The following is a 23,650-nucleotide window of genomic DNA, read 5'->3' on the forward strand; positions in this document are numbered from 1 at the left end:
ACTAAAGGAATATGAAAACAAGCTCTAGTTATCGATCAAAGAAAGTTGTAATAATATGGAGTAGCTTACTTCTAGCATTTGTGTAGCTGCTGCTAGCTTAGGGAAGAGAACTAATGAAGAAATCATATCTCTGGGTGGTCCATGTAAATGAACCAGATAGAGCTCTAGGAAAAAAGTAGCTGAGGGCATCATGGGATCTATAGTTAATACCATCCAAAGTACTATGGAGGCTAGAAAAGAGGTGGTCCAAATGATCAAAGAACTATAATAGCAGTTTTTCTATGTTTCTGGTTTTTGGTCTCTATCTTGGTAGTTGTTCTAGTTTCTAGTCAATTTTTTAGGTTTTTAATTTAGTTTTGTTATTTTAAAACTAGGTTCTAGGTCCTTTTAAAACTTGGTCTTGTTTTTTGATTTTATCTTGTGGTTTTAGGTCCTTGTAAAAATTGAATTTGAATCTTTTAAAATGGTAGGTTTCAAGTCCTTGTAAAACTTGGTGGAACTTAATGGTTTATCTTTTGTTTTCTTGTTAAGGGTTTTAGGTCCCCTTCAAAACCTATTTTTACCTTTATCTAAAACAACCTTTTATGCAAGCCAAATGTGTTCCCCAATGCTCTCGACATCACAGACTTTCCAATTTTTAATTCTATATTATTAGTTTGTCTTTTTTATTAGTATGAATCCAAATTCTGAATTAACTATTGGCCAAATTTTCCTTTCTACCAAAATCACCCTATTTGAATTTAAATGATAAATGACCACTTTCCATTCTTTTTAAATATTTGAATACCATGGAAATATGAAATAATTAAATTGGGGGCTTTTAATATTTTCATATCTTGTTTAGTTTTCTTTCGGGGCTCCTACAATTTTGCACACCATCAAATCTTGCACAGATCTACAGTAGGCACTTTCCTGCTTCTTTAATGTGAATGACCTTTACATAAAGCAAGAATGTACCTCGCTACCATGTGCTATATAGGTCTCATTTCTTGCAGGTCACCTTTTTTACCATGATTATATGCTAATATGAGTTGGAATACGGCTAAGTTTCTATTGGCAATCACTTTGCCACATTCTATCTTTTGTTAGACTTTTTGACAATGCAAGCAAGTGATATTGTGACATATGGATTGGTGGGTCTGTCCTTCTTTGTTGGCTGCTAGCACTAAAAGTGGGGCCAATTGGATGCCAGGTTTTTCTAAGGTGGATGTTGAGTAGTTTGTGGGCCTAAAAGTATTAATGGTGTAGGCGTAGTAATGACAAAAAATTTCATCGATCATCGATCTTTCATAGATCGATGATTAGTGCTTTCTTGCATCATGGAATTGCTAAAACTTTAGACATTGCAGGGAAGTGCCTGAAGGTTACATGTCTTTGTGGGTTGGAGGAGGTACCATTGCAGTTAACATTGGCAATTGGGCTGACACTTTTTATTGACTACCATGGTTACGTTTGAGGGTGGTGCGGTTAGTTAAAAGTGATATGCTCAAATGAGTGGAGAATTTGTGGGGTGGCAAAAAGAAATAAGACTATTGGCCCACGTGGCCCATCTTGGTTGCAAGATTCAGTTGACCTATTGACTGTTCTAGTTTATCGAGCCAACTATGAGGAAGAAATGTTTTCTTGCATGATCCAATCTTCATAATCGATTCCAACTACTCTCCAATGAATGCCATGCCTAGTGAATGAAGGAAAACACTCCACCACCTCTAGTTTTATCCATCTACTTGGTTAGAGTGAATTAATGGTGTTGTTCTATCTTCTCAAGGCTTTTTTTTGGAAAAATATTAGATTTCATTATATTTGAATCTATGTCAAGATCAAATTTTCTCTAGAACTCTATGATTATTCTCTGAGCATTTAAGATAGTAGTTGCGGAGTAACTTGATTAGAAATATCTTAGTTATGCCTGAACTATAAAGGAAAATTTTGTAATCTTTGTAAGGGTTGATCTTGTTAGTTTGTGGTGAATGATCAAGGAAGTACTAGACATACTTAATAAATTCTTTGGGATTTGGGGTAGCACCTAGAAAAAACAAATTGGGTTGTGGCAGACGTTGTGGTTGATGTATGGTTAACATATGGTGGACATATTGTAACCTTAAAGTGGCATAAAAATACTTGTATAAAAGGGCCTAGGGTTAGGGATTATTTCATTGTGGTGATGCAAAATTGATTCTTGTGGCAGTATTGAGTTGTAAGGGATTACAGATTATAATCAAGTTGTAATCACTAGATTGTAATAATATCAAACTTTCTATTTGGTGGACATAGCCCAGGGATTGAGTGCACCACTTTAAATCTTGTTGACTTGTGTTCTTTTCTATGTGATCTATTATTTTCTATTATTGGTTATATTTGCATGTAATTGTTATTTCTATCTAAGGTTTAATCCTAACAAGTGGTATCAAAGTTAGGTTGTTTTTCACTTATCCTATGTAGGAAAGTCTCACGGTTGAATGGGAATGATGGAAGACAAGGATAAGCTAAGGGTTGATAGGTTTAAGGGTAGAACTTTCAGTTATGGAAGATGCAAATGGAAGACTATCTTAATCAAAATGATTAATGGAAGCCGTTGGAAGAAAAAATCAAGAATCAAGGATCTATGTCAAATGATGACTGAGATCTTTTGGATAGAAAGGAACTTGGAAGAATTTGATTTTGCCTAATAACATCAATGGCATTTAATATTAAAAAAGTGAAGACAATGGAAAAGCCGAGGCAAACCCTAGCAAAACTGTACGAAAAGCCCTCCGCTTCAAACAAGGTATTTCTCATGAAGCATTTATTGAATATGACAATGGTAGAAGATGTATTTGTTGCAGATTATTTAAATTAATTTAATACTATTACTAGTTAGTTATCTTCTGTGGGTATCAATTTTGATGAAGGAATTAGGGCTTTCTTGATTTTGTGTTGTTTGCTTAAAAGCTTGAAAGACTTGGTAATGACCGTGAGTAATTTTGTTCCTAAATCTAGTACGGTAAAATATGATGATGTGATCTATGTTATTATGAATGAGGAAATTCATAGGAAAACCTTAGGTGGATGTACATCAAGAAGTACTTTGAATGCATAAAGCAGAGGTATAATGACTGAGAGAGGAAGTAATTATGAAAATTATGGGAAACCAAGAAGAAAGTCAAAGGGTAGGAGGTCTCAATTGTAAGGATCAAATGACTACTAGTACTATGAAAAACTAGGGCATAAAAACAAAGGTTATTGGAATTGAAAGAAAAATGAAGAAGATAAATAAGATGGAGACAAAGAGGCAAATGTGGTAAGTAACAAATCTGAAGAGGATGCCTTGCTTCTATCTTTAGAAAGTGTTGATGATTCATGGGTTTTAGATTCTGGTGCTTCATTTTAGGCTACACCTCATAGAGGTTATTTTATTGATTATGTCCAAGGGGATTTTGGGCTTGTTTATTTGGGGGATAATGAACCCTTTCAGATTGTTGGAAAGGAAATAGTTAAGATTAAGTTGCAGAATGGAAATCATTGCTACTATATGAGGTAAGACATGTTCCAAGGCTGAGTAGGAATTTAATTTCAGTAGGGCAACTCGGTGATGAGGGTTGTGTAGTCACTTTTAATTGTAAAAATTGGAATATTTCAAAAGGTTCCCGTGTAGTATCAAAAAGTGTGAAAGTAGGTACCTTATATCTTTATATAGGTCATATTGTTCATTTTACTTTAACTATTTTAGAAAAAAATGGATGTTTAGGAACAATTGTTATGGTTAAGCAAGGAGAACAAATAGCTGCTATAAATTTTGATACAACATTGTAGCACAATAGACTTGGGCACATGAGTGAGAAAGGTATGAAAGTACTTCATTAAAGAAAGTTATACCAAATCTAAAATGTGTTAATATGGATTTCTGTGAAAGTTGTGTGTATGGAAAGCAAAAAAGAGTGAGTTTTGTGAAGACTGGGAAGGAAAATAAAAGGGAGAAATTAGAGCATGTGCATAAAGATGTATGGGGACTAGCTCAAGTATCTTCCCTTAGTGGCTCTTATTATGTTACATTTATGGATGATGCAACTAGAAAAGTCTAGGTTTATTTCCTTAGACAAATATTTGATGTATTTCAAACTTTTAAGAAAAGGAAATGCTTGGTTGAAAATAAGACTTGTAAGAAATTAAAATGTCTTAGATTTGTTAATGGTGGTGAGTATTGCAGTCACGAATTTGAACATTATTGCTCCACTAATGATATTCATGGATAGAAATTTTTTCCAAGGATGCCACAAGAAAATGGAGTGGTTGAATGCATGAATAGGACTATAATGGAGCATGGAAGTTGCATGAGGTTGCATGCTAGGTTTCCCTTACACATGTGGGTAGAGACTATCAATATTGTTGTATATTTGATTAATGTATGTCCCTCTAGTCCTTTGGGTTGTGGTATTCCAAAGGAAGCATGAACTAGTAAGAAGGTGAGTTATTATTTTCTCAAAACCTTCAGTTGTGAAGCATTTGCTGATATAGATTTTAAAAATAGAACCAAGCTAGAAGCTAAGTCAAAGAAATTTATATTTCTTAGATATGGCATTAATTAATTTGGTTATAGGCTTTGGGATTTTGAAAATCATAAAATTGTAAGAAGCAAAGATGTCATATTCAATGAGAAAGTGTTGTACAAAGATCTGTTGCAACAGCATGAGAAGAAAGAAGATGATTATGTAGTGCTAGGTGATACTCCAAAATATGGTGTTCTAGCCATTGCTCATGATGTGAAACAAGCACAATAACAAATGCCATACACACCAGTGAATGTTAAATGGTCAACAAGACAAAATAGACCTCCATAAAGATTTTCTCCCTCTTTGTATTCTATTTTATTTACTAATATTGGTGAAACTAAATGTTATGATGAAGCTATGAAGGAGAATACTAAGATGTAGTGGGAGTCTACAATGAAAGATGAAATGGAATCTTTGTTGAAAAATAAGACATGGGATTTATGCAAGTTTCCTACAGGTAAAAGGACTTTATAGAATAAGTGGGTTTACCATTTAAAAGAAGAGAATGGAGGTAAGAAAAGATTTAAAGCTAGGTTAGCTGTAAAAGGATTTGCACAAAAAAAGGACATTGATTTTGATGAGATATTTTCTCCTATTGTTAAAATGACTTCTATCCATACTGTTTTAAGTATTATGGCTACATAAGATTTTCATTTAGAGAAGCTTGATGTTTAAACAACCTTTCTTCATGGAAATTTGAATAAAGAGATATATATGGCTCAATCATAGGGATTTAAGGTGAAAGGTAAGGAGAACTTAGTGTGCAAATTAAAGAAAAGTTTATATGGCTTGAAGCAAGCACTTCGACAATGGTATCTGAAATTTGATAGTTTTATGCATGAGCATGGATATAGTAGGTGTCATTTAGATCATTGTGTTTACTTTAAAAGGTTGGATGATGATAGCTACATTATTTTATGTTTATATGTTGATGATATGCTTGTAGCTGAGTCTAACATGGATCAAATTAAGGGGCTGAAACACTAGTTAGCACATGCATTTGCTATGAAGGATTTGGGGGCAGAAAAACAAATTCTTGGTATGAAGATTTACAAAGATAGAAAGAATAGGAAATTGATGCTATCTCAGGCTGGTTATGTTGAGTTTTTGTAATGTTCCTCTATAGAGAATGCTAAATTTGTCGGCACACCTTTACCTAGTCATTTAAAATTGACTAAGGAGATGTGTCCTAAGACACAAGAAGAGGTGGATAAGATGTCTAAGGTACACTATGCTTTAGTTGTAGGAAGCTTGATGTATGCTATGGTATGTACAAGGTCAAAAATTGTACATGTAATGGGAGTCTCTAGTAGGTATATGAGTCATCTAGGAATTGAGCATTAGAATGTAGTCAAATGGATTCTCAGATATTTGAGGGGAAGATCCAATAATTGTTTACACTTTGTGGGCTCTACTATTGATTTACAAGGCTATGTTGACTTAGATTTGGTAGGGGATATTGATACCAAGTGGAGTATGACATTTTATGTCTTTATTGTTGGTGGAACAACCGTGAGCTAGGTTTCTAGGTTACAAAAGGTTAATATTTTATCAACTATAGTGTTAGAGTATGTTGCTACTATAGAGGTAGCCAAGGAGATGATATAGCTTTAATTCTTCTTGGAATAATTGGGACACCCTTATAAGGATAATTATTTGTTTATAGATAGTCAGAGTGCCATTCATCTTTCACAGAATTCTACTTTGCCTTCAAAGACCAAACACATATAGTTGTAGTACCATTTCATTCAGTTAGTTTTGGAGGATGGAAAATTAAAGCTAGATAAGATACATATAGATGATAATCTAGCAAAAATGTTTACAAAGGTAGTAACAAGGGATAAATTGAACTCCTCTTCAGATTTGGTTGGTCTTCTAGGTTGAACATGAATACAAAAATAATAGAGTCTTGGGTGGTTTGATTCAGTGGGAGCCCCATGTGGTAGTGATATTGCTATAGGATCAGTCTCCAAGTGGGAGATTGTTTTCTAATCTGGAGTTTGATCAGTCCCCAAGTGGGAGATTGTTAGTTTGTGTGACTGATCAGGGAAGTACTATACATACTTCATAAATCCATAAATTTTTGTGGCCGATGTATGGCTGATATATGGCCAACATGTTGTAACCCTAAAGTGGCATAAGAATAGTTGTATAAAAGGGCTTAGGGCTAGGGATTATTTCATTGCTATGATGCAAAATTGGTTCTTGTCATGGTTTTGAGCTGTAAGGGATTATAGATTGTAATCAAGTTGTAATCAATGGATTGTAATAATATCAGACTTTCTATTTGGTGGATGTAGCCTAGGGATTGGGTGAACCATGTTAAATCTTTGTGTCTTGTGTTCTTTTTTGTGTGATCTATTATTTTCTATTATTGTTTATATTTGCATGTAATTATTATTTCTGTCTGAGGTTTAATCTTAACAAATCTTTCTTGCATTCTCTAGTATTGCTTTCATGCATACTATTGTAATTTATCATGCCTCTAAACCATTGTAATCTTCTACCGAGTCTCTTTTAGCCATTAACACACTATATAGGGTTATTTGCCTCTAGTTAATATTTTTGTCTATGTTCTACAATATGTATGATTGTATCTTCTTTTGACATTTGAATGATATTAAGTGAATTTTCTTCCTATAGCATTCTTTTGTTGTCTGATCTAAATGTGGTTGTTGAATTAAGCAAGGTCTGAATCTATATTCTTTGAGTTTATAACTGGTTGATTTTTCATTCATGGGCAGAGATAAGTTCAAACACTCTATTTTGGTGCATCATCCCCTTAGGTTAGAGTAGATAGATTTTATTTTATGCATTCCTTTTCCCTTTTCCTCTCCAAGAGTAGTTAGGTGCATCTTGATACCAAAGGAAGATGATTTTCTCTAGAGAATTAACCTAATAGTTCAAGTCCTATAGCTTGGAGGTTGTTTCCATGTTTCACAAGGTTGTCCTTAGTTAAAAACTTTGGACAAAGGTGCAAACTTTTGTGACAATAGTTTTTGGCACCCCTAATGGGAGAAGGTTCAAAAAGATTTTAAGTCCACTAGTGTCAAAAGAGAAGAATTTCATGTTGATGCTGATGGAATAGTGTTGTTCTTAGTATTATAGGCCTTCAAGAGGCTCATGTCCACAAAACACTTGGAGAGTCTACACCCTTCATATCTAGTTCTAGACCAAAGTTGTCATGATTCATGCCCAAAGCTAAAACAAGGGCATCTTCTAGAGGTAAGTTTTAGTATCAAGAGCTCTCATTTTCAAATCCTAGAAGAATAAATACTATATTGTTTCTATCACCATTTAGGAGTAGAGAAGAAATACATATTCCTATAAGATCAATTTTTAATCCTCCTGTTGTTAGGTCTCAACTAAGAAAGCCATCAACTCATATTAATAGACTACTTGCTTATATGGTTAGAGCTCATTCTTTTGCCATCTTCAATGGTGGAAGTCCTCTTTTATTGGCCAAAAGATATGACATACCAATAGTTTCACTTAAAAGTATACCTAAATTTACTATTGAAATTTCTATCTCTCCTTTGGAACATATTCAAGAGGTTGCAAATGTTTGCAATATCCATGGTATTACAAAAGATGATTTGGCTATTAGACTCCTAGATTCATCTTTAAAAGGGGAAGCCCTACAATGGTATAGGGTTCTATCACATGGTTTTATACCAGATTAGGATGGGCTAGGAGTAGGACAATGTAAACACTTTGAAGACAAAAGTGACTATTTATCACTTTCAGAAGTAACTACCATAAAAAAGCCCCCCATGAATGTATGACCAATTTCAATTATAGATTTTAGAAAACATGGGATAGAATACCTACTTTAGTGAAGCTTACCCCTAGTAATGCCTTCTTGCATAACCTTATAGCTTTTAATAGTGACATTGCCACTACAATCCAAACCATGGGAGGAGATAGTGTACCTAATGCTTATAAAATAGTGATAGGGGTAGAAAATATATTGACATAGGGAGGAAAGTTAGCTCCAAGGCCTCATATGCCTTTCTTTCTTGATATCCCAAATCACCAACTAGTGATGGTCCCTATTCCCACAACTTTCATATCACGATCCCTTGCTCTAGTCCCTCAAGCTTCCACATCTTCAAATGGAATAGATGAAATCAAGGAGATGATGTAGTCTATGATGTTTAACATAGATAAAAGATTGCAAGGCCAAGAGAAGTTGGAAGATAGCCTCTTTGTGATGTAGAAAGTGGGCAACAAAGTGGTGACTTTGGAAAGGGAGCACACTCAGGGCAATAAGGCTCATCAAGTACAATATCAAACTCCAAACAATGGTAGGCCTCTAAATCATAATTATGGAAATAATTATTTCAATCAGAGTAGGCAAAATAGTCATGCCTCTACCTCAAATGCAAATCAAAGTAGAACCATAGTCCCTCAAAAAAATATGGCTCAGATCAAGATTTTTGCCCCTCCTACAACTACTCTTACGCCTATTGCATGTGTCAAAATGTTGAATCTTATTTGGCTTTGACCACTGAAGATCCCATAGCAAGATAATCATATACTATAAACTAGCCTAAATATGCCTCATATATTCAAAGACAGGGTGATTACTCCTTCATGAATCATCAGGTAGAGGAATATTGTAATGATTCCATTGCTCACATCACTAGGAGAAAAAGAAAGGCTATTGAAGATACTACCCCTCCTCCTCCTAATCAAGCTTCAACACCAAATGCAGTGCCTCATGCACAAGTAGGAAATGACCAACCCAATGCCCCCCAACAACAAAAATAAAGTAATTCTAAAGGAGATGTGAATGGCCCCCAGGTTGTCCAATCCAACCTCATACAAATGCAGCTCCGAGGGCTTCTACCAAAACACTTAATGCCTCATTTGGTGTGGTAAAACATATGAAGAAGACAAATGTGAATATTTCCATGTGGGATGTTGTTGCCACTATACCCGTGCAAAAGGATCAACCACCTAGCATGGAAAGTGCCACAAGCCTAGTACAACCATCAAAGAAGGTAGAGATAGGTAAAAAGGTTTGACCTCCTCCACCTTATGTTTCTTTGATTATAGGGGATAAGCTAGTCCACAATTGCATGATTGATTCAAGGGCTTGTAGTTCAATGATGCTTGGGTGTGTTGTTGATGCTTTGGAAATGAAATATGAGCCCATTGTTAGGGATGTATTATAGTTGGACGGTAATACTTTCAAGATTGTAGCGATCCTCAAGAATGTTGAGATGGCCCTACATACATGCCTTGGTTGTACTATAACTCAAGATATATCAGTTATTGAGGTCAGGCCACACTTTGCCATTTGTCTGTCAAGAGATTTCACTACACAAATAGGTGGTTACATATCCTTTGATTGGTAAATTTTTTTTTTAAGAAAGAGACATGGGACCAAGGCTTCAATCAGAGTAGAGCCTATAGTCCTCCATCATATTGAACCCTACACCCCTAATCTCATCAATATGAATTGTACTATTGTAGAAATGGACAAGAATGACATAGTGAATGATCTTGCCACTTCTCTAGTAGAGATACCCAATTTTATCTTAGATGATTAGGATAATACATATCAATTTGATCTTATTTTAGAAGCCCTTCAGATAGGTCTTGGTACATATTGTGTGTCAGAAATGGATGCTCCCATCCCTAACCTTGCAAAAACAAAAGAAGATATGAGTGGGATATTGAGTATGTATTTGGATGGATCAAGGAATAAGAATGGATTAGGGGTAAGAATGATGCTAATTTCTCTTGCACAAGTAAGGTACTACTTCTCCTTTAGGCTCTAGTTTAGTTGTACCAATAATGTGGCCAAGTATGAGTCCTTGATTTAGGGTCATCTATTAGCTCACAAAAGAGGAATTCAAGCATTAAGTGTATATGGAGATAGTGAGTTAGTTTTCAATTAGGTAAGAAATCAAAATATCACTAAGAATGGTCTGCTCAAGTCTTACAAACATAGAGTATGGGATTTTCTTGAAAGTTTCAATACATTTAATATTTAGAGAATCCCTAGAAGGGAGAATAGGAATGTTGACAAACTTCTTGTAGTAGGTGCATCTCATGATATACTAAGGAATCTTGAGGAGAAGAAGAAGCAACAAATCAAAGTGGTAGGTAGACCTACAATTCTTAACAACACCAATTGGCAAGTGTTTGAATCTAATGCACAAATTGTAAGTTTCCTATAGAATGAAGCAAAATTCTCAGAGAGAAACTAGTCTAGGTTACATGACCCGTATGGAGATCAGATCATCAATCTCAATTTCAACAATTTTCCTTAAGGTCTCATTACCTTAGAGAGTGTTTTCAACCTTGATGACTAAGCAAGAGTTAGAGTCATGAACCTAGCTACTGATAAAGATGATTATACACCAGTTGTGATTGTTGATGGAAAGACCTTAAACATGAAGAAAGTATGCTTCAAAATCAAGCATGAAACTTTCATCCATCTATGTCAAGACTTTGATGATATATTTGCTTGGCCATATGATGATTTAAAGGGTTTTGACCCAAGTTTGTTTCCACATACGATAGACTTAACTGATAGTGTCAAACCAATAAAACAAAAATAAAGGCTAGTGAATCCTAAAATTTAGCCGTTAATGAGAAAAGAGCTATCCAAGTTAATTGAGGCTAATATAATTTTTCCTATCAAGCACTCATTACGGGTAGAAAACCTTGCCCCCGTTAAGAAGAAGAATGGAGAAATTAGATTGTCTATTGATTTTAGGGATCTTAAACAAGCTTCTTTGAAGGATCACCATCCCCTCCCCTCCATGGAGCAGATTTTGTCCAAGGTCAGTGGTTTAGAGAGGTTCTCAATTTTTGATGGATTATTTGGCTACAATCAAGTGCTGGTCAAGGAATTTGATAGATACAAGACTGCATCCACCACCAAGTGGGGTACCTATGCTTGTAGTAAGATGCCTTTTGGGCTAACAAATGTAGGTTCCATGTTTAAAAAGGAAATGGAGATGGCTTTCAAAAACATGATTGAAAGGTTTGTATTGGTTTACCTTGATGATATCACAATGTATTCAAAAAATATGGTAGATCATTTTGGTCATCTTAGGCAAGTGTTCATAAGGTGTAGAGAGTTTGGGGCATCCCTTAACCCAAGCAAGTATGTCTTCACCACCAATCAAGGAATATTATTAGGATACATTATATCAAAGGATGGTCTAACCATTGATCTAGAGAGAATAAAAGTGGTACTTTCTCTCTCCCTTCCAAGTTATAAGAAAGGTCTGTAAAGTTTTTTGGTAGAATAAATTTTGTGAGGAGTTTTATCCCTAATTTAGCTACCATAGTGAAGCCTCTTACAACAATGCTTAAGAAGAATATGGTCTTTTCATGGACCAAGGAAGGGAAGAAAAGTTTTGAAGGGATCAAAGAAACCATAGCCTCATCTGCTACTCTTATCAATCCAAATTTTGAGAAGAATATCATCCTTTATGCCTTAGGTGGTGAATCAAGTGTTTCTACTATCTTGACTTAAATAAATGAAGAGAATAAGGATCAACCCATTGCCTTCTTTAGTGAAAGACTAAAAGAATATGAAGACACATATAGTTATGTAGAGAAGCAAGCCCTTGAAATCATCAAAGCTTTGAAGAAATTTAGACACCTTCTATCTAATAACAAGATCCATTTGTTAATACCTCACACTAGTGTGAAGGACTTTCTTTTGAGCAAAGATATTAGTGAGAAGAGAGCCAGTTGGATTACTAAAGTAATGGAATATAATGTTGATATCTAGATTACTAAGCTGGTAAAAGGAGAGGTATTGTGAAAATAGATGATCTCATCTTAGGAGTCAAATGAGGAAGTTTCCATGATATTGAAAAAATAGTAGGAAGCAAGAAATAATAATCTAAAAAGTTTGATAGATGAAATGATGACCTTCTTGACAAGAAGTGGATACCCTCAAGGATTGGATAGAACAAAAAGGAGATAGTATAAACTGTAGTCAATTCCTTATGCCATAATTGATGGTATCCCTTTTAGGAGAGATTTTAATGGAGCCCTATTAATATGCATTGATATAGACCAAGCTAAAAGAATAATCAAAGAGCTTCATGATAGTCTTGATGGTGGCTGCTTTTTAGCAAGGATAAAATGCAATGAAGATAATGAGGTCTGGTTACTACTGACCATCCATGTTCCATGATTTTCATAAGTACGTGAGGAAGTGTGAAAATTTTTCTTTATTTTTAGGTAAGCAAAGATTTGTAGCTCTTCTTGTTCATCCCATTTAAGTGGACTAGCCTTTTTCTCAATGGGGGTTGGATTTCATATGCCCTATCAATCCTCCTTCTAGCTCTAGTCACAAATGGATTTTGGCTGCTACAAATTAATTTTCTAGATGGATAGAAGAAATAGCATTAAAGGATGCCACAAAATCTTTTGTTGTTAAATTCCTTGATGGAATTGTGACTAGGTTTGGTGCCCCTTCAACCATTATTTCAAATAATGCAATATCTTTTGTAGGAGTTCAAATATGTGCATGGCCATTTGGTCATAATATCTACATAATCACATATTCAAACTACTACCCTCAAGGTAATGGATTGGCTGAGTTATCTACAAAAAATGAACCAGGATTATGAGAAGGACTATAGAGGAAAACCAGAGATGTTGGAATCAAAAGTTGAAAACAACACTATGGACTGATAGAATAACACCTAAGAGGGATATAGGAAATTCACCCTTCATGTTGGTATATGGTAGAGAAGCAAGGCTTCCAATTTCATTAAAATTCCCATCCTTGGAACTAGCTCATCAACTAGAGTTAATGGAAAGTGATACCACGATAGTACGAATGGTAGAGCTAATAGAACTACAAGAGAAAAGAAATAGACCATGCAGACCCTAGAGACACATCAAAAATAGTTAAAAAAGAGCTTTGATAGGAAGGCCAGGGTTTGAATCTTTAGATAAGGTGATCTGGTACTAAAATGGGATGTAGAAAAGGAAAAACTAGGGAGGCACTCAAAATTTCATACATTATGGAGTGGTTCCTATGTAATGGTCAGTTGAAATAGGCCAATGCTTTTCAATTAATCAAGCCTAATGGTGAAATTTTGCCTATTCCAATCAATGGAATATATCTTAAGTCCTACTTCTAACAAAAGATGAATACCTCATGTGTATAATTAGGTTAGTTTCCTTTCTAGTTTCTTGTTTTCAAAGAAGTGCATGAGCACATATTTTGCAGAGGCTACAGAGGATTTTGTTTCTTGGTTCTAGTTACAGAGAGGTAGTTTTGAGGTTTCTTAGGTTTTTTTTTTGCAATATTTTCTATGACTCCATAGCTCAATGGATGCTTCAAGCCATTGGTCTAATGCATAGCTGGCTTACATCCCCTTTTAGTTGCCAAAATTGTTGGCCAAATTTGCCTTCTTGCCAAAATCACCCCATTTGAATTTACATGATAAATGACCATTTCCCATTGTTTTTAAATATTCAAATACCATGAACTAAAAAATAATTAAATAAGAGGCCTTTAATATTTCTATATCTAAGCTTAAGTTTTCTTTTGGGGCTCCCATAATTTTATGCACCATCAGATCTTGCATAGATCTATGGCAGATGCTTTCCTGCTTCTTCAAAGTGAATGGCCTTTACATAAAGTCGGCAAGTACCTCACTACCATGTGGCATATGGGTCTCATTTCTTGCGGGTCACATTTTTGACCTCAATGATATGCCAATATGAGTTGGAATACAACTAAGTTTCTATTGGTAGTCACTTTCCCACATTTTCTCTTTTGTCATACTTTCTGACAATATAGGCAAGCAACATTGTGACATATGCACTAGTGGGTTCATCCTTCCATGTGGGCTACCAGGGTTAAAAGTGGTGCGAGTTGGATGCCAGGTCATGTCGAAATAGTTAACTTGAAATGTTAACCCCTGCTAAAGCATGTGTTAACCCACCTATGACTCCTACACCTAGTTGGTGTTTAATTTCTCTATCAAGACTCTATTACTTAGATGTAGTTACACAATCAATAGAAGAAATTATGAGATGGGATAACATGCAATGTTAACCCTACCACATGCAAGAGCCTAACTAGTTTTTCCATTTTGCTAGGAGCAAAAGTGGGATAACACAATATATTTTCCCAATACCATGTGGCACAAACCTATTGGTTGGCACATTTCCCAATGCACAATGGAAGATAGTAGCAATTTTACAATTTTACAAAAGTAAGGAATGAAGATTTTTGAAATAGTGAATTTCATTATTTTTGAAAGGCAAGAAGATAAGCCTTCCGAAATAGCAAAATTCATTATTTCAAAAAGAGAGTGAAAGTGTCGCTCCAAAATAATAAAAATGGTTAACATGAAAGTTAAACCCAAAATAAAAGTACACGTTAACTCATAGCTTAGTCAAAAAATAAAATGAGTCAAGTCAACAATAGAGGAAACCAAGTTCACTTGGTTAAAGAACAAATCAATCCAAAACTAAGTCACTCAGGCCAAGAGTAAACTAAGCTAATTGGGTCAATGAAGAACCTGAGCCAACTTGGTAAAAGAAGGAATAGAATAACATGAAATTTTAGCCACCAACTTTAGTGTTTTAACCAAAAAAAAAGAATCCATCCCATTGAAGATCTCTCTAATCGACTATCAGTGATGGGATGAATGGGGGGCAGAAATGGCCAACATTCTTGGCAACTCAACAAGATGCTTACCTGCTAAGAATAGATTAGTGACCTTAAGCAATCCATTGGACATGGAGTCACTAGGAAGAAATGACACGTTGGCTTAGGAAAACTCTAGAAAAGGAAGCAAATGTGCATGCACAATTCTTGGAAAGCTAGAAAGACCTACTCTAATATGTACAACTATTTACAATGCAAGAAATAAAACAAAGTCATTAACTGGCTTGTTGAAGTAGCTTCCCCTCTTCACAAACTGATTTATCCTTTCGTGCATGTGGTTAGCTAAAAACATTAGCAAGCATAAAAAACATATTTTTCCATGGAGTTCCTTCCTACTACCAAAAATAAACAAGCTTTCTAGCACTAAATATGGATAGAAACCAATAGGAACTCAATAGGAACTCAAATTTCTTGTTTAATAACAAAGAAACTAATAGGAAGTCATCATGAGATTAAAAAAAAAAAGGAAAACATAAATAAGTAGACATAGAAATATAAATAGAGAGAGGGAGATAAAAAGGGAGATACAAAAAATATGAAGAACAAGAGAGGGAGATAACGATATATGAGAAGGGAGAGGGATAAAACTATACATGTGAGTAAGAGAGTTAAGGAGATGTGGATATGGATAGATGGGCATTAGAGAAATCGTTTAGTAGTCTTGTAACCACCTCCAAGAAAGGTACCTCAATTATCCTCACCGCTCAATAAGAATATATATATTTTTAATGGTGCCAAGAAATGACTCTAGTTGGATATGGAATGAGTTCCCTCGATTATCCACTCCTACCCTCTCTCACATCCCCCTTGCTTCCTATATGAGTGGGCTTATTATGTACATTTCAATGATGTCCATTATCAATATAAATAGGTGGAGAGTAGTAGTGTGAGAATGACATACCCATCTTTCCCCATGCTTCTCATGAGCCACCTCCATGGGATACATTTGGTCATGAATTGCAAATTTTCAACTTAAAGGAGTTTGTGGCTTAAATATGTGATGGGAGCGCGCGCGCGCGCGCGCGCGTGTGTGTGTGTGTGTGTGTGAGAGAGAGAGAGAGAGAGAGACTCAATCTTGTGTACTTAAGCCTTGTACCATCAACCCTAATAATAAATCATATGTAGAGTGGAGAGGGAGAGATATATAGGTGATGAGAGAGTAGAGGAGGATAGGGGTAGGTTGAGGGAGAGGTAATTTTAGATAAGTGATATAAATAGATGAGGGGTTGATAGAGAGACAAGAAGCCTATAAGGGGATAGAGCTATAGGATAGGTAGATAAGGAGAAATAAGGTGATGTAGATGAGTAAGAGAATAAAGGAGAAGTGGATTTGGATAGATGGAAGGAAAGAGTGAAACAAGGGAAAGAGGTGGGGAAGAAGGAGAGAATGAAAAATGAGAGAGGGGGAGTTATTTGAGGAAGAGATATCACAACATTCATCTTTAAGTAAAAGGGATATGCAAACCTCAACATGATTTCATTATGAATATGAAGGTTGATATAAAATTATGTCTTGTAGCCCCTCTACATATATCTCACCAATCTCTCTCCCTATCTAGGTCTCTCATGTCTCTCCCTATCAAATGTTTCTTTTTTAATAACAAATAAACCAATAGCATATCATCATGAGAAATGGGTGACACAAAAAGAAATGTTCACTATAAAAGATCAAAATATAGGATTTCATCATTGTTTAAACATGGATTATTTGTATGTAAGATATTAATGTTAACTTTAGAGTTTCCATATTATTCACCATGTTGTGATGTCAAATTATCAATTGTATCTAGAAATAAAGAAATTAAATTAGTGCTACATATAGAGATGAATCTCTTATGATAAGGGAAGAAGTTGATTGAGACTATAATTCCCATTTCTAGCTTTTTAATATTATTTCATTTATTAGATCTAAAGACCTCATTAGAGAGAAAGCAAGTGATACCTCCTTTGATGCTATGCAAATTTTTCATGTTGAACCTATCTACGATGAAGACATGGATGCATGATATTCACTTGAGAATCAACAAAATGATTCTAGACATACTTTTGAGATAACTTTTACTCCCTTGGAAGATTCTTATGATGTTGTCTTACCAATGCTCCTTGCTAATGAGCTCATCAAATTTCCTAGATCTAGCATATATGGAAACTCATTCTTGGATATATATATATATATATTATGCATTCTCCTTAGTTTCACTCAAGTGGGGGAGTTGGTGTAATTAAGTATTAACTAATTACCATTTAATTAATCTTTATTAGGACAATTATTTGCATAGTAGTTCAAATATGATACACATAGGAGTTTTTATCTATATTAAGTACACGGTGTAGGAGATTTCTATTTTATGTGGGGATAGTTTTTATCATTCAAGACAAAGAGTTCTCCCTCTCCCCCAACTCTCTCCCATTACCTTTCTAGACACTCTCTTTCTCATCCTAGCTCCCTATGACCCCTTTTAACCCATTTGAAAGCATAATGTATGTTTCAAGGTTTCCAAAGGCCTCTTAGAACATATATAATAATTTGAATGGGTTAAAAGAGGTCATAAGGTACCTTATGATCCATTTTAATGTATTATATCATATAATGTGTCTCTTAAGTGATCTTAGTTAGCACATATAATATGGTTGAATGGGTCAAAAGGGGTCATACTAGTTTCTTTAGCCTCTTTTAACCAATTCAATCACATAATGTCTATCATAAGGGATCTAAGGACTCTTCAACCCACATAATACAATCAAAAAGTTTAAAAGAGCTCATAGGGGGGCAGAGTGAGAGAAGGGGAGAAAGGTACTTGGGGAGAGAGAGAGAGAGAGAGAGAGAGAGAGAGAGAGAGAGAGAGAGAGAGAGAGAGAGATGTGTAGGAGAATTATAGAGAGGGAAAGGTGGGGAATATAAAAATAGAAATATTAATTTAAAATTAAATTTTTGTAGAAACAATTCTAAATTCTAATATTTATTAAAAATACATTTAAATATTAATTTTGTTTACATTTTATTAAAAAAATAAAGATATAGAAAGTAGAATTGGGAGGAAGTGAGAAAGTAGAAAATGATGATAGATAGATATAGGAAGGGTGTGTGTTTGTGTGTGTGTGTGTGTGTGTGTGTGTATGTGTGTGTGTGTGTGTGTGTGTGTGTGAGTGAGTGAGAGAGAGAGAGAGAGAGAGAGAGAGAGAGAGAGAGAGAGAGAGAGAGAGAGAGAGAGAGAACACTTTATGTAATTGTTAAAAAAATTTAGGCCAACCTTATGCATGATAAAGGATAATGAATTTGAAAGTATTTGTGTAGAGAGAAAAGTGTAAGTATGAATGAAAGTGAAGATGTATGCCAATGTCCAAGCATAATGTGTAAGATTAAGTGAATAAGTATGAGTGGAATCTATTATTGAGTCAAACTATGGGACATAGAAGATGAGGATAGGTGTAAGTTTATTTTGGGATGGAGGTCTAGATGGAGGGAGAGAAATATGGAGGGGGTATATGGAGAAGGAAACTACATGGGTCTATCCATCTCTTTCTCCCTCTTCCACTCTTTTCCTACTTTCCTTCTCTTCCTCTTCCCCATCTCTTTCTCCCTCACTCCTTCTCCCCAACCTCCCTTCCTCTTTCATCCAAGATCAATTTCCCCTCTTTCTTTCCCCCTCTCTCCCTCTCTCACTCTCTTCCCCCTTTCTCACTTTGTCCCTAATCTTCCTACCACTTTTCTTTCTCTATCAACCAATTGTACCTTATATTGGCATAGATAATAGATAGAGAGAGATAATTATTATGGGGGAGATAACTATGATGCTTTTTGACCCATTCAATCATATTATATGTACTAAGGGATCCGAAGATCACTAAAGAGACACATTATATGATCTAATGCATCAAAATGGCTCATAAGGTTCCTTCTGACCTCTATTAATCCATTCAAATGATTATATATATGTTAAGGGGCTTTTGGAAACCTTAAGACACACATTATGCTTTTGAATGGGTTAAAGGAGTCATAGGGTACCCTATGATTTCTTTTGACCGTTTCAAATCATTATATGTGTGCTAATGTGTTCTTAGACACTTTAAGACACACATTATACTATCAAGTGGCTCAGAATAGGTCATAGGGTACCCTATGACCTCTTTTTACCTATTAGATCTAATATATGTGTGTTAAGGGGTTTGAGAACCACTTAAGACACTTTAGAAGTTTTTGATTCTTCATTACAAATAGTAGATCTTCCTTCACTAGATCCATCCATCATTCTTGATTAGAAAATTTATCGGTTTTCATTAATATGAATAAAATTTAAAACTAAAAATAATTCTAAATTAAGTTAGACATTATATAATGGCTAGATAGGGTTATGGTTTGAAATTATTGTTTAGATTATTTTATAGGATTAGATTTTACACCATGGTTAAGGATTACCTTCTAGTTAAGATTAGAGATTTAAGTTATGATAAGAATATTGTTAATGTTTACAATTAGGATAAGAGTTTACAATAAGGATAAGGATTTCAGGTTTATTATTTTTGGTACACATATGATGAGGTATGTGACATATGATGAGGATGATTATGTGACCCCTTTAACCCAATGGATGATAATATATGTCCATAAGGGTCCTAGGACATATGCTGCACATATCCACAACAAGACCCATTACAACACATTAGAACATGTTAGAACCTAATATAGAATTTAGAGCTTATGCATTTATAATTTTGGCATTAGGAGGGTTAAAGGTTGAGGAAAAAGATATAGGAGAGAGGGAGCAAGAGGGGGAGAGTGATGGAAGGGGAAAGAGAGAGGGAAAGTACAAGGGGGTATGGAAAGTGACAAATGGAGTTAAGAAGGGATGTAAAGGAGAGAGGGGGAAGAGATTTGATGAAAGGTAGATAGGGGAAGGAACAATAGGAAAGATAAAGATGGAGGATATAAGGTATAGAGAGAGGGGGAAAGGGATAGAGGAAACTAAGGGAGGGGGGAAGAGAGAGTGTGAGGGAGAAGCTGGTGAGAGGAGAGAGTAAGAGATCCCTTCCCCTCTTTCTTTACCCATCTCTCACTTTCACCCCCATCATCCTACCTAACACTCACTCTTTCCTTGAAGGCATTTCTAGTGATTTGGGGCTTTTTCTTCTTTGGCACTTTCAAAAAATGTCTTTAACTTGATCTATTTATATATATCATCTCTCTATTTTTATCTTTCCCTCTCTTTATTTGTATTTTTTCTATATCTTTCCATCTCTTTATTTGCATTTCTCTATATCTAAAACTCTTTCCCTATATCTCTCTATTGCTCCATAGATGTATTTATCTCTTCAGTGTACTTTTCTATCTCTTTATATCATCCTCTCTCACACACTCTACATCTCATTTTAAATATATTGAGCTATATTTTCCTTTATCCACCCCCATTTGCTCTCTCTCTCTCTCTCTCTCTCTCTCTCTCTCTCTCTCTCTCTCTCTCTCTCTCTCTCCCTCTCCCTCCCTCTCTCTCTCTCTCTCTCTCTCTCTCTCTCTATCTCTCTCTCTCTCTCTCTCGATAAACTTATCAATACATTTCTCATATTTATATATTCTTATTTCCTATTTCTAGATGCACTTGATGATAGGGTTTAGGGTTGAGCGTTCACTAATTCAAGATAGCATATAAATAATTCTCAATGGTAACACAAAGCCATCAAGAATTTGTATTTCAAAGCCATAGGATGGTTATTCAAGAAATCTTTCACACATACACGCGCGCGCGTGCGCGCATAGACGTACACACATGCGCTTGCACCCACACACCCTTCATATCTATATCTCTCCTTATTTTCTACTATCTCACTTCCTCCCAATTCTCCTTTCTATCTCTTTATTTTTTGATAAAATATTTTAAAATATATATATTTGAATGTATTTTTAATAAATATTAGAATTTAGAATTGTTTCTACACAAATTTAAATTTTAAATAAATATTTTTTATTTTTATATTCCCCACCTTTCCCCTCTATCATTCTCCCCAACATCTCTCTCTCTCTCTCTCTCTCTCTCTCTCTCTCTCTCTCTCTCACATTACCTTTCTCCCCTTCTCTCACACTCTCCACTTATGAACCCTTTTAAACATTTTGATTGTGTTACATGTGCTAAGGGGTCCTTAGATCCCTTAGCACACACATTATGTTATTGAATGGGTTAAAAGAGGCTAAAGAAACTGCTATGACCCCTTTTGACCCATTCAATCATATTATATGTGCTAAAGGGTCCTAAGATCACTTAAAAGGGTATGTGCAGGATCATGGTGTGCCAAAAAGTGGCAATGTGAAAAAAAAAGAGTTTGAAGATGCCTAAAAGCGCTTCAAAATCCACTCTGACTTTTTTTCACCTATCCAGGAACCAAACCTGGAAGGTAAGGCCGAGCCTTATCGAATATTCGATATAATATTGAATGACATCGGATATCCGACATGTGAAACAATTATCATGCCACTATTATTATTATTATTTAATATTATTATAATTATAATTATTATTATCATATAATAGTATGATATATTATTTAATGTGATATATTATTTAATATTAATATTTACTACATGATATTATTATTATTTAATATAATATTATTATTAAATAATAATAAGATATAATAATAATATTATATTAAATAATAATAATAATATTATTATTATTATTATATTAAATAATATATCATACTATTATATTATAATAATATATTATTATTATAATAATATATTATTATTATAATAATTATTATACTATAATGTAATAATAATATTATTATTATATTATAATCGTATAATATTATACTATAATAATAATATTATAATGTATTATATTATAATAATATAATATAATATATAATAAAAAAGTATAATATATTATAAATTATAATAATATAATATTATAATAATATTATTATATAATATAATATTTTATATTATAATATATAGTAAATTAATATAATATATATAAAATATAATAAAAAATATATAAAATGTAACATAATGTAATATATATTATATGTTATATATTTTGGGACATATCGGATATCCGATACAATATCGGATAGTATTGGATATCCGATACCTGTTGCATTGGATAAATAAAATCACAAACCTATGGGCCCTCATTTTATGCAAATTTGGGGCCAGTATTACCACTGTGGATCGGATATCGGATACGAGATCGGATATCAAATATCCGAGTATGTTTTTTTTTTTCCTCCAACTCATTTTAAACCTAAATTTAATAGATTTTAGGATAATTTTATTTGTTTTAGTTGAATGTAGGGTTTTTTTGACAAAAATTGTTAAATTTTAGATTTTTTTTAATATATATTACATTTTGCAATTCAATAGGAATGGCTGATCAAAATGATGACACTGAGGCAGGGAATAATATTCCTCATAATCCACCACCAAACGATCCAATATCCCCACAAAACCATCCACCAAATGATCCTCTACCTCCTCAAAATCCTCCTCGAATCGAGGATTTGATAAATGAAAATCTCACCGAGTTGAGAGGTTTGCATAGAACATATAATAATGTACCTGCACTAGCTCCTATGTTATCCATGTTAAACACCATAGTGGATAACATTGAAACCCTTACGAACCAACAAAATGCCGCTCTTTGTTAGCGTGATGAAATGCATCATATGTTTGATGATGGTTTGGATTATGATGAGGTCGCGGCCCTGAAAATAACCAAAGATGATTTGGCTAGCCTTTTTGCTAACCCAAAAATGGGTATACCAGTTGACCCAAAAAAAACCAAACTATCGATTAAATGGTGCACAAATGATGCCATACGTGCAATTTTTTGGGATTGTTGGTGGATGGTCTTTGATATCCCTCCACATGGCAATTTAGACATACCATTTTATTTCCTTAGAAAATTATATGCAGAATTTGTGTTGAAACTTAAAGTGAACTATTGGAGCATGAAGCCCAACATGGGCTTAGGACTAGGAGCTCCTCAGGATAGACCCTCTTCCTAGCGGAAGAAACTTGGCACTTTTGTCGCCCCCCCTGATATCTCCCCCCTCCTCGAGTGCAACATCCAGATATTATGGCAGAGGCTAGCTCTTAGACCATCAGAGCCATTCATAGGCTAAGTAGCTTAATGATATCTCAGGCTAGGTCAGTCTTGCCTCCTCGTGTTGATGATATTGGCACTAGTTCATCATCTGCTAGCTCATCACACGTTTGTGTGCCTCACACTTGCATTACATGCAAGAATATTTTCTTGGGTCCCATAAGTGATCTTCTTGAGTATCATTTTGTATTAGACGAGGATACACCAAATGCATGTGCAGAGGCTACAGACCCTAATGCGAGAGAGGAGGGGAATGCAGAGGCATGGACTCCTTCGATGTTGGTATGTGTATACATTTTATTATTATGACATATTTGATTTAAAGTTAATTTTTATAATAGAGTAATTTT

This window comes from Cupressus sempervirens, chromosome 5, assembly GCF_028749045.1.
Source record: "Cupressus sempervirens isolate cs-2001-9-10 chromosome 5, ASM2874904v1, whole genome shotgun sequence".
Lineage (NCBI taxonomy): Eukaryota > Viridiplantae > Streptophyta > Pinopsida > Cupressales > Cupressaceae > Cupressus > Cupressus sempervirens.